The sequence below is a fragment of the Canis lupus genome, chromosome 29 (genome assembly GCF_003254725.2).
Source record: "Canis lupus dingo isolate Sandy chromosome 29, ASM325472v2, whole genome shotgun sequence".
NCBI classification, from domain to species: Eukaryota; Metazoa; Chordata; class Mammalia; order Carnivora; family Canidae; genus Canis; species Canis lupus.
In genome coordinates, this window is record NC_064271.1 from 29,325,697 (window position 1) to 29,339,124 (window position 13,428).

At 36.6% G+C, this 13,428-nt stretch overlaps 1 long non-coding RNA gene across 1 annotated transcript in view; it reads right to left on the reverse strand.

Moving 5' to 3' along the window:
- Nucleotides 1–561: 561 nt before the first annotated feature.
- LOC118352797 (uncharacterized) overlaps nucleotides 562–13,428 on the reverse strand; it is a 56,691-nt gene continuing 43,824 nt past the window's right edge. The window contains exon 3 of the long non-coding RNA XR_004810547.2: nucleotides 562–1,067. This is a non-coding gene — a long non-coding RNA (uncharacterized LOC118352797). The remainder of the gene's footprint in view (nucleotides 1,068–13,428) is intronic.

Below are 13,428 nucleotides of genomic sequence, written 5' to 3' on the forward strand. Positions count from 1 at the left end.
AATACTCTGACCCAGAATAAACATTTCTTCTTTCCCCTCACTGTTAGTTATGTATAGGAGCATCTCTTAGGCCCAATTCCCAACACGTGCCAATTGTTTATTCATTCCCATTGTGTTCTCAAATGTCATCCTTCAGAGAACATCCAGTTTTCCTGGGTGGTTAGAAAAGTAGACTTGAACTTTGCCTTCTTTTTCTCTGCTCCCCATCATTAATCTCTTTTCCCTTCTTTTGATTTCTAAAGATTCTGTGTGTGAGTATATCAGTTTGAGAGTTGGGATGAAAAAGGTGAAACAAGATTTTAATTTGTGTATAGGAATTTTCCCCTAGAGATTAAAAAAAGAGTCAAGGCCATTCTACTGTTCAAAGTTCAGATAGTACATACACTCATGAATTAAAGATAACATAGTGTTGGTAGACAGGATTCAGATAGAAGAATGTTCTGATTTATTAAACTTGTCTTTCTAAGTAAGATAAAGTAGTTGAGCTAATAGACAATATGAGTCTCTTCTTCCTGAGTCTCAGAAGGAAATAATTCTGCAGTAGGAGCCTTGGGAGAGAGAGAGCTATAAAAACAGGTTCTGCTCTGATGGGCAGACATGGGGAGAGAGACTATATAATTTTGTACATTGAATGAGGCTAATTCAAATAGTGTTAATTGTCCCTCCACCACCAGTCAAGGTGATGCCTTGAGACTCAGCACAACTCCGCTGGATCTCCCCTGCCTGGAATTGAAAGTGTTAGAAGCTGAATGATGTTTCAGGAGAAACAATGATCTTTGATTTAGCTGTGTACTCCATCCATCCCAGCATACCTTGGAGCCAGGGGCAGGAAAGCAAAGAAGGGGACAGGTACTGGTAATACTTCTATTACTTCTTGTCAATGTAAATCCTTTTGGTACTAAAGGGTGCTTGACTTGATTGTGCCAATGGACCAGGGAGAGTTGACTTAGGGTATAGAACAATGTTAATAGATTAAATTTTTATATGATTCCTTTTCTGACCTTCTGAATCTTCCTTCACTCTCATTCGTCTAAGCATCCATGAAATCTGGGAAGCGATTTCAGGTTCTGAAAGTAAAAAAGAGGGTGTTTTCATCTATACTTTGTCTTGCAAGTCAGGCTGTTGTTTGCTGAATTGCTTAAAGTTTCTGTCTCTTTAAGCATGAAAGAAATATTGTTTGATCTTTAAGCATGAGAGAAATATTGTTTGGCAAGCTAGGTCACTGAGTTTCAGATAGGGAACATTTCGGTAGTAGAAGAAGGAGGAGAAAAGGGGGAGAACTCTCTTTCCCAGTCTTGAATGCTTGTGGGAAGGAAATAGAGACAAAATAGCATGTGAAATGGTAAAACACAGGGACCTCTATTTCTGTCCTTCAGACTTCAAGCTAGACTGGTAGTAGATAGATAAGGCAGTTAGATAAGGATATCACCAAATCCAGAGTGGGGCAGTTCTCTATGCCCTAGTTTGCAACCCTGAGAGGAATCTAGATTTGCACTTTGCAGACTGACCTATGTCACATCACTGAAAACATGCTTGGGGAGACCCAAAAGCACGGTCTAGAAGCATGGCTCTTCAGACATGGCCATAGGATAGATCGTCTGTGCCAGGAAGGAGTAGGAGGAGACTTAGAATGGTTGTTAGTACCAGCAGGAGATAAGATGAGACCTTCTGGACCTGAACTCTGAACAGAAACAGGGCCCCAAGCAAAGAAGAATGGATCAAAAGTTTACTAGGGACCAACTTTTGTATTGGAGACAGGAGGAGCCTGACAGTAGGTTGGTAAGGAATCTACATCCCAGAATTGTTGATTATCCTGGTCTGCCTCTAGTCCAGAGCATGTGAACGATACAACTGTCTTGTCTTGTGGAGAGAAGCAGCTGGAGGAAAGTTATCTGCAAAACTGACCATTTTTAACTAAGAGATTAAATATATCCTAAAGGGCTCTTTTTTGATTTCAGACTAAACTTTAGGTTAGATAGGATATGTACTTACATAAACAATGTGGGAACACAGTAGAAAGAATAGATTAGTTATAGACAGAATAACAAATTATGCATACAAAAACGTTTAACACACAGACTTTTAGTTCTTTAGGGTATAGTATGAATAAAAATTGAAAACTGTCCTTTAGATATTATTGAAGTTAGCCCACAGATGTCATTCTGCAAAATTGTCTACTTTCCCTTTCAATTTTTTAAAAAAATTTAATTCTGATTAAAGTTGAGATAGTTCAGTTGCTTGAGCTGTCTTCTCCTTTGATCCTCTGTCTTTTCTTCACACCTCAGCCCTTCTCCCTCAACTGCCCCCGCCCCTCGCAGCTTCTAATGTTTTCAACACTAAATTATGGGAAACCAAACCTTCAAGATCACAAAGCTTGGCTTGAGAAGATTTCATTTAAAAATGTCAACTACTGTGAACCTACTATGCTCCTATCTTTTATAATTGTTTAAACTTCAATGCAGGTGTTCACTTCTGCATTTCTGCATCTGAATCTGGGATTCACCTTTAAAAAATATTTGTTAAGACAGTGATGAAAAATGCTGTTGCCTACTCCTGTCTGAAGTTGTAAAGACTCTCCTGATTTTAAAATTTGTAGCAATAAGGAAAGCTTGTCATACCAATACTCCAGATTTCAGTTCTCTCTATTTGGTGCCTAATTCTCTCTCTCTCTTTCTCTCTCTCTCTCTCTCTTTTTTTTTTTTTTTTTTGTCTCTCCAGGTCATAATTTTTGTTCTAAGGTATTCACGTGCTTCATAGAATCTGTGGGTCCACTGAACTTATATGCATATCCTGTATGAATAGGCCTTTTTTTTTTTTCTGGTGAGGATCTATTTTTTTCATGAGATTTTTCAAAGAGAAATGAGACTGAATAAATTTGAGAATTCTTGTTCTATCTTTATATGTCAGCCTTCTTCTGTCTCATCAACTCCTCATTTTCCCCTTTTCTCTTTACTCGTGTCTTTCTCTTTCCAAAATATGGGTAGAAAAATATATGAACATGGAAAAACTTTGCTTTCCTTTTTTTTAACTTTGCTTTCTGCTTGTAGCAGAAAGAGGAAAGAATGAAAAAATTTATATATCCTTAAAAAATAGTTGTGTTATGTGTTCCTTGCCTTATTACTTAATTCTAGGTCATTAACTATTTAACAATTTTTTTAAGTAGGCTCCACACCCAGCATGGAGCCCTGTGCAGAGCTTGAACTCATGTCCCTGAGATCAAGACCTGAACTGAGATCAGAGTTGGATGCTTAACCAACTGAGCCACCCAGGCGTCCCTAAGTCATTAACTATTTTAAAACAAAGAAAATCAAAATAAATCAATAAAAATAATAATGAGCATTCTCTAGACTACTTTCGATTTTGAAAAGAAATATAAAAAACGATTACTTAGTATTTTGAGGAAATTGTTTTCCAAATGAAAACAATATTTTTCTGAATATTAAAATAAGTTTCTTAAAAAACATTTAAATTATATTTGGAGCATAATATGTATATATCCTGAAATCTACCACCCAGAATAAATCATAAGTGAACCTTTTAGAAAAAAATTCTCTAAGGTATCTTTTGTATTAACACACAATTTAAAAGAAAGGGGTCATAATATAATTTGTATTTTGTGATCTGTTTTCGCACTGAATAAATATTGTAGTCATTTTTCCATGAAAGACATCTATCTAAACCACCCTTTTCAATACATATGTAGACTTAATTTATATTCACATATCACAATTTTATCCCTATCCTTTTAAAATGTAGTTTAGTTTTTCCTAATTGTTCACTATTGTAAATAACATTTTATGTGTGGTTTTTTTATATATGTCCTTATATTTTTATTTTAACTTTTAAAATTAATTAGGTTGTGTTTCAGACGTACAAAAACACATTAAGGAAAATGTAGTGGACCCATATATACCCACCACTATGCTGAAGACTTGATGGTACCATAGAATTAGGTCCCTATATGTACTGACATCTTTAAATAGTTCCATATGTGACAACTTTAGGTAAATTCCTAGAGACTAAATTTCTGGGTCAAAAGCACGGTGAAATCATTGCTCTGGATACAGTTTATTTATTTATACTTATTTATTTAGTGAGTGTTCAGTAAGTGTTGCATGCTGGGGACTATGCTCAGGCCAGGGATAAAGAGATAAAAGACAATTCTCATACTCAAGGAGAAAATCATCTTGAGTCCAATAATAGCGACAAGGAAAATACAGCATGAAAAATGATGAAATGGAAGGAGGGATAGGATACAACAGAAGCATAGAGAAGTCGAATCTAACTGGATGGTCGTAATAGGTCTGGAAGAGGAAGTGATTTGATTATGAATTAATTTAGAAATGAAGGGGAGCATGGAACACATTTCTGCATCATTTGCAAAGGCCAAGAATGAAAGAATGGGCCCCCCTGGGAAATTATCCCTAATCTGGTATGGCTACCACGTGGAGTCCTAAGAGAAAACAGTGAGGCAAGAAGGCATAAAAGAAAGCAGAATTGGAGTTTTAGAAGCAAAGAGAACAGTTGTCAGTACTACTGGTAGCATGAGTTGACAATTGCTTTTTAATAATGGAGTAATTAACCTGTTTGAAGGGAGAAAGGGAAAAGTTACAGAGGGAGAGACTGAAAATACTAGAAAACCATTAAATTATGTGAAGGATTTTAGTGTGTTTCCCATTCTCTTTCTGTCCATCACTTCTTAAATTTTAAATATTTCCTTTTGAAAGTCAGCATAATAAATATTCATTCCTTTGGTTCACGTTTAGGATGCAGCTTGCAAAGAGAAGTCTATGGTTCTCCCTTTCCTATGCCATCCCCTGTGGCTCTGTCCGCGAGGAGGTGATACAAGATGCTGTTCTTCCCCACTAGATGTTCTGCGTGTTCATATTGGCCCAGAGACTAGATTGTGCCAATGTGAAGGTTGGGGCTAGTGAAATTATTAGGTCTCTTTTCGTTAAAAATAGAGTATCAGTGATCATTCCAAAGAAGTAAATTGGCATGCAATAGCAACTTATTCATGCTATAGGCAATTCATTTTCCAGTTTTGTCTCAAGGAATCCTCTTCCTGTGGCAAGTTCCATATAAAATGCCTTGCATTTCAGATAATGCTATTGACCACCAGGGAAGACAGAAAAATTGAGAGTGTGTGCCAAATAATCTTCCATAATAGTAGACTCGTGCTTTCTTCATTTGACCTTTGATTGCCTGGAAGTTATGGGCTGTGGTGCACTGAAGCAGTGTGCGACGCCCCGGGTCTTCCGAGTCTTAGCATCTGCTTGAGACTTAATGACTCACATCACTCTTGGCAACGGTGCTTTGGAGTTACAGCAGCAGTGCTGGTTCATGTGGATAATGGAAACAGTTTTCTAACTCTGTGGTAGTAAATGGTCTTAAATGAACTTTGTTCAAAGAACTTTTCCTTAGAAAACCATTCACACTGTTTTTCACCTTGTATGGAACTCATTCTCCACTCTAGAAAATGGTCATTCCTGGTTAGGGAGATAAAATTACGTAACTATCATAGATGATTGGCATAGCCTGTAACATGAAAATTGAAGAAAAGGGATTTTTAAAAAAATCACTTTCTATCCTTAATGTGTAGTTTTATTATTTCCTCTATTTTTATGCTTGATACTTACTTTTTGGGATTTATGCGACCCAAGTAATTGGCTTTAGCAATTATTAAACTGCCTAATAAACGAAATGGTTTACTTCCATTTTTATGTTTTGACTTTTAGGAATTTAGAATTCTAATGAGGGATTTCAGTTCTAATTTACTCCTCAAATGAGTAAAACCACTCAACTTCTAAATTTTAAAGAATAATTCAAGAAATGAAATGTTGCAATAAATATGAAACTTTACTTTTATGCTTTAAAAACCAATTCCTTTGTTAAATGTGTGTGTGTGTGTGCATTTGTATGTGTGTATTTGTATTTAATACAGGCTATGTTGGTGACATGCCTAAAATATTACAGAAATAATCAGGAGTTAGGAGGAAACATTTGAATCTATGGGAGATTTCACTTTATGGAAAACCTTAGGTGAAAATAAGCAGAGCATGAACTCCTTGAAAATGATAAAGTTGGAACTAAAGTTGATCTAAAAGGATCATTTTAAAGATCTAGGAGTATTGCTAGAATATTGTTCAGACATGTTTTAACAGTTGATTCTGATGACCTTCTTCATGAGGAAAATATTTAGATATTTGTACTCAGACCTTCTCTTTTAAGATCTATTAAAAACTAACATCAGTTGGAAAATTTATTCTAATTATTGAGTGCCTCTCATATGCAAAGTACCATGACAGATATTCTGAATAATAGTTATTCTTTCATTTCACAAATATATATCAAGTATTTTCTGTTGTGAGTCACTGGAAATTTTGTTTTTGTTTTTTTTTTATTTTTTATTTATTTATTTATGATAGTCACAGAGAGAGAGAGAGGCAGAGACATAGGCAGAGGGAGAAGCAGGCTCCATGCACCAAGAGCCCGACGTGGGATTTGATCCCGGGTCTCCAGGATCGCGCCCTGGGCCAAAGGCAGGTGCCAAACCGCTGCGCCACCCAGGGATCCCGGAAATTTTGTTTTTAAATCCCTTCCATTTATTAGGAAGAAAGGCCAATCTTCCTGTGGTAAACTGGGATGATTGATAGGGGAATGAAATATAACTGAAGCCAGGGAGCACCTGCGTGGCTCTCTGTTTAGACTCAGGTTGGGATCTCACAGATGATGGTCTCCTGGTCCTGTGATCAAGCCCACTTCGAGCTTCTGGCTCAGCAGGGGGCAGGGGGAGTCTGCTTGTGTGTGTGTGTGTGTGGGGGGTCCTTTCTTTCGGCCCCTCCCCTTGCTCATGCTCTCTCTCAATAAGTAAATTTATAAATAAATAAGCCTTATTTATTTATAAATAAATCTTTAAGAACAAACAAACAAAAGCCTGAAGCCAGGGAGACTGATTTGGAGGGTACTCAATAGCCAAAGGATGGACTACAAAGGGCTTAGACCAAGGTAGTGGCGATGGGAATAAAAATAAAGAATGGACTGAGAAACATTTTTTAAGTTTACTGAGTGTTTTTATGTGGTATAGGGAAAGAAAGAAATGAAAGACAATTCAAGAATTTTAGTTTGTGTCATTAAATGAACAGTGAAACTGCTAGAAATAATAAAGCCATGGGGGCAGGTAGGTGGTCACTAGCAAAAGAGCAAGGCTTTGATTCTGAAAAACAATGCAGATAGAAATGGTAGATATTTCCCACTGACAGTATTGATTGCCATTTGGGGCTATGCAGGGAATGGGTAGTATGATGCAGTAGCCAGGGGATCATCTAGCTGGATGGAAGAAAATATAGGAAAGGAAAATCGAAGCTTTCCTCCTATGTTCCTCTTGTTGAATAACAACAATAAGTGGATTTTGAGTTAAACATTCCATATTCAAGAAGTACTATATCATGACTCTCATTACACTGTGGTAACTATCTGAGAACATAGTGAGGTGTTCAAGGTTTAGTACTTTATACACACATAAGTGTGTATACAAATAATCACATGGATTAGGCATGAGTGATGAACGCTTTCATCTTATTTTTCTATGATTTATTTTGGTGCCTACTTAAGTCCTTGGGCAAGTGTGACACATTTCCAGGTGTGAGGAAAAGGTTTATCCTACATAGGAGGCAAAGTTTGTGCCCACCCTGAGTTTAAATTGAGCACATTCCTTTTCTGAGTTCCTCAAGCTTACTAATAAAAGTGGATCTCTAAGAAAAAATGCAACTCTATAATGCTGCTTTTACTTTTTTTTTTGAGAGTGTAATAAATGGAATTTTCTTTTTTTATTTATTCATGAGAGACAGAGAGAGAGAGAGGCAGAGACACAGGCAGAGGGAGAAGCAGGCTCCATGCAGGGAGCCCAATGTGGGACTCGATCCCAGGACTCCAGGATCATGCCCTGGGCCGAAGGCAGGCACTAAACCGCTGAGCCACCCAGGGATCCCTGCAATTTTCTAAGTAGAAACTAAGTTCTTAGACTTGGGAAGACTTCGAGGGAAAGGGATGGGGAAATGAAATTATATTAATTTCTTCTGAAGTGGGAGGGAAACTTACCCAAGACCTCACTGCTCATTGCCATCTCAACTGTATTCACTTTGGTCACAATCTCATCTGAACTCAGCACATAGACCCCATCCTCATTTTGGTAGTGATCTTACTGGGTTCATCATATCCCATTGGTCCCAGTCAATGCAAAGACTAAACTATCCTAATCCCTTTAACAAGATCTAATGGTAGTGATAAACTGGAGGTAAACAGTAAGGGAAATGGAAAAAGAGGGGCAAATGAAGAAGAATAATCCATTGGAGGGAGGGTAAGATTTGGAAATGAAAATCTAGCAAGAGCAATATCCAGAAGTCCTTGCAAAAGGCACCCCCCAAAAAATCTATCCCTAAGTAAAAGGATCTTTAAATACCAGCCTGGCACTTAGGAAAAATACCATTACCTGAGTAGGTGGTTAGTGTAGGGATTAGTGTATTACCAGAAGAGGAATTCAGGAACAGCAACTATGCTTGAAAGACAGACATAAGAAATGGAGGTGTACAAACTAAAATGATGCTAGGAACAAGAAAGAAACACAGTTATCAGAACTGAGATCCTGCATTGAGGCTGTTTTAGAAGAAAGATCATGGTTTTGACTCCCAAAGAATGAAGCTAAAGCAAGTTAATGACTATTTCTCAGCAGAGGTTTTGGTTTCTGATATGAGAATGAGGGGGAATGTAGAAGCTGAGGACCCATCTGAATCTATAAAACTCCCAGTATGTTAATCTTTTTATAAATTTTGAAGAAACTGACAGTTACAGAGCCAATATCTCTGTCTTCTGTATATATGCAGAAAATGCTACAGAAATATTGGAAATTTTAAAATGAGTTAATAAAGCTTGAATGGAGGGAAATTCTAATCAAGATTTAGGAAGTTTCAGATCAATTTCCTCTGGCAACCATATATATGGGAATACTGTAGCCCAGAACTCTGTTTCTGCTTTCCTTCTTTGTAAGGACAATACCTTTAAAATAATAATGAAGGCTTTTCAATCATGGAGATTTGTAGCTGAGTTTTTATTTTCTTTATATCTCTCTTCTCCTCATTAAGTCAAGCATGGTACAGAAAGATGGCCTGAGACTAGAAATCTTATCACCAGCAAACAGCACAACCACTATCCACATGGAGGCTTGTGCTATCAGGATAATGGTGCCCTCCATGGCTGGTGAGAATTTTAGAAGTCAACTGTTGGGTAGCATTTTAGGAATTTCATTTAATCTCTGCCTAAAATCGGACAATTCCTGCTCCTCTGTAGCTATACTACCAGTTACAGACCTGAGAGGAACCAGCATGGGAATCTTCACAAATGATTTAAAAAATTATCAATGACCTATTTCCTTTTGGAAGAAACTTCAGAGTAATTTTTGGAAAGATTCTTGGTGGCTATGAAACAATAGGCTACTTTCACCACATATTCTTTTTTTTTTTTTTAAGATTTATTTATTTATTTATGATAGAGAGTGAGAGAGAGAGAGAGAGGCAGAGACACAGGAGGAGGGAGAAACAGGCTCTATTCCGGGAGCCGACGTGGAACTCCATCCTGGGACTCTGGGATCGTGCCCTGGGCCAAAGGCAGTCGCTTAACCGCTGAGCCACCCAGGGATCCCTCACCACATATTCTTTTTGATTTTTAGAGCATACTTGGAATTTGGCTACCAAGGGTTGTTCCTGGTCAAGCACAGGTAAGTGTTATATGGCTCAAAAAGAAGGAAAACCTGGAGATCAAAGTCGATTAGAATTACTCAAAGATTCTTTGCATGACCTTGACATTAGGATGAGAACAGTTTGAAGGAACTGGTTTGAGGCATTTGGTAAAGAATGTGGGTTCTATGAATAGAAAAAGAAACTGAGGAAAAGTGGCGGTTTCCTCCAAACACTACCTCATGCTGCCCCTGTGTAGTCAAACCCTCTACTTAACCCCTAACACAGGCAACCACTAATCTGTTTTTTAGCTTTCTATTGAAGTAGACACATACAGTTTGTAACCCTTTGAATCTGCCTTCTTTCACTTAGCATAATACTTTTGAGATTCATCCATATTATGGAGTGTATAAATAGCTTTTTCCTTTCTATTCCTGAGCAGTGTACTACTGTACAGATATACCATAGTTTATTTATTCACTAGTTGGAGGACATTTGGGTAGTGTGGTAAGCAGGATTTCGGCTCCCCTAATCTTTGCCCCCGATAGTAAGTTGATGACTATGTTATATTAAGTGGCAGAAAGGGAGCATTGCAGATGGAATTAAGATTGATCATTAGCTGACTTTAAAATGGGAAGACTATCCTTGTGAGTCCAGTGTAATCACAGGTCCTTAAAAGTAAATGAGGAAGGAAGAAGAGTCAGTCAAAAGATGCAGTGTGAGAATTTGGCTTGCTGTTGTTGGCTTTGAAGATAGAAGAAGGGAGATGTGAGCTAAGGCATGGGGTAGTCTCTAGAAGTTTAAAACAGTCCTCAGCTAATAACCAACAAAAAAAAAACAACAACCCAGGAATCTCAGTCCTCCGACTGCAATGAATTGAATTCTTCCAACAACTTAAATGAACAAGGAAATGTATTTTCCCCTAGAGCCCTAGAAAGGAGCTTGGCCTTATCAACACCTTGACTTCAGCCCTGTGAGATTCTGAGATTCTAAGCAGAAACTAAGCTGAATCTGCTAGACATCTGACCTATGGAAATTGTAGGATATAAATTTGTGTTGCTTAAATAGCTACTTTTGTCGTAGTTACGGATAATAACAGGAAAGTAATAAAGGTAGTTTCTAGTTTGGGACAATTATGAAAAAATGGTTATAAAACTTAAATATGGATGTTTTGTTTAAACCTGAGTGTTCATTTATCTTGGGAAGATACATAGGAATGTCACAATCAGTTCTCATTATTTGTGGTAGTAATGTTCTATAAAGTCACCTTGAACATTGAGTTAGCAAGTAATGAGACATTGCTCCTAGGGGAAACACAGAGTTACGTTCCTGTGAGCCTCTGGGCACAGTGCCCGTTTCGTCAACTGATCAATACATAACCTTGTTAAATGTCTGATTTCTGCTGGAAAACACCTTATTTAATATATATTTTTGATTCATTAATCTTGAACTCACAGCCAACAGCATTGTAACTCATGGCTGAATTAAACTGATCTAGCATATGTATTTTCTCCATAAAACACATCATAGCTTTCTTGTATTTGGAAATACTAAATAGCACTCAAGCATTACACACTTAGATGCCCTTTAAACAGCAAATCACCAACAAAAAGCACAAAAATGCAAAACAAGACAAAACACCAAAAACAAAAAAATGCACAACTAAATAACCAAAAAAAAAAGGACATTTATTAAGTTAAAACAAGAATCCAGAGAACTGCTTTTTTCATTCTCAGCTGGGAACATGAATGTTGGCTTAGTCTAGTTTTTCATTGTTCTGCATATGCCATTGAATGATGCAAAAGTCCCACAAGTATTGATTTGGGGTTATAAGTAAATTTCAGCAAGTGGGTAAATTCACAAATACAGATGTGAATAGTTAGAATTATTATTATTATAATTATTATAATTATCAGAGCATATGGTGAGTGTATGTTTACTTTTATAAGAAAATGCCAAACTATTTTCTAAAGTCACTGTACCATTTTGTATTCTCACTATCAGTGTATGAGAATTCCAGTTGTCCACTCCATCAGCTATTCTGACTTAAGCTAGTCTAATAGACATGTAGTGGCACCTATATGTAGTAGTATCTCACTGAAGTTATAATTTACATTTTACTAATAACTAATGATTCTGAGGATCTTTTTGTCTACTTATTTGGCATCTCTACGTCTTCTTTGGTGAAGATATTTCCATTCAAATATTTTGCTCATTTATTAAAAATTAGGTTGTTTGAGCCTGATTGGCTCAGTTGGTAGAGCACTTGGGGTTTTAAGCTCAAGCTCTACATTGGGTGTACAGATAACTTAAAAAATAAAAATATCTTTAAAAGATACCATGGAATATTACTCAGCCATTAGAAAGGATGGAATCTTATCATTTACACTGAGGTGGTTGAAACTGGAAGGTATTATGCTGAATGAAAAAACTGAAGCAGAGAAAGACGATTATCATATGCTTTCATTCACATGTGGAATATAAGAAAGAGCAGAAAGAATCATAGGGTAAGGGAGGGAAAACCGAATGGGAAGAAATCAGAGAGAGAAACAAACCAAGAAAGACTCTTAACTATAGGAAACAAACTGAAGGTTGCTGGAGGGGAGATGGGTGGGGGAATGAGGTAATTGGATGATGGGCATTAAGGAGGGCAGGTGATGTGATGAGCACTGGGTGTTATAAGCAAATAATGAATTGCTGAACTCTACATCTGAAACTAAAGAGATACTATATGTTGGTTATTGAATTTAAATATAAAAAAATAGAGTTATTTCATTTCCTATTATTGAGTTTTGAGAATTCTTTCTATATTCTGGATATAAATCCTTTATGAAATATGTGATTTGCAAATGTTTCCTCCTAGTGTATGGCTTGTCTCTTCACTCTCTTAAGAGTATCTTTGGCAGAGCAAATGTTTTACATGTTAACAAAAAATAATTTATTAATTTTTTCTTTAAGGATCATGCTTTTGGTGTTGGATCTAAAATCTTTTTGTCTACCATAAAATGATGCAGATTTTCTCTTATGTTTTCTTCTAGAAATTTTATAGTTTTACATTTTACATGTAGGTCTATGATCCATTTTGAATTAATTTTTGCAAAGGGCATAAGCTATAAGCTGAAGTGTAGATAGATAAATGTACAAATATTTCAGAGCTGTGTGTTGCAAGACTATCATTTCTCTATAGAATTACCCTCATATCTTTCTAAAATATAAATTAGCCATATGTGTGTTGATCCACTTCTGGACTTTGTTCCATTGTTCTATGTGTTACTATTTTCTCTAATACTACACTGTTAAATTAATGTAGCTTTAAAATGTATGTACATTCTATGCTTTGATCATCTGCCTTTGACCCAGGGCATGATCCCACATCAGGCTCCTTGCAGGGAGCCTGCTTCTCCCTCAGCCTATATTTCTGCTTCTCTCTCTCACTGTCTCTCATGAATAAATAAATAAATAAATCTTTTAAAAAATAAAAAAAAATTAATGTAGCTTTATATTAAACCTTGAAATTAGATATTGAGAGTCCTCCAACTTTGTTGTCTTCTTCCAGATTGTTTTGGCAATTCTAATTACTTTGTAATTTACATATAAATTTTTAAATTATGGGCACCTGGTGGCTCAGTTGGTTAAGCATCTAACTCTTGTTTTCAGCTCAGGTCATGATCTCAAGGTCATGAGATCGAGCCTCACT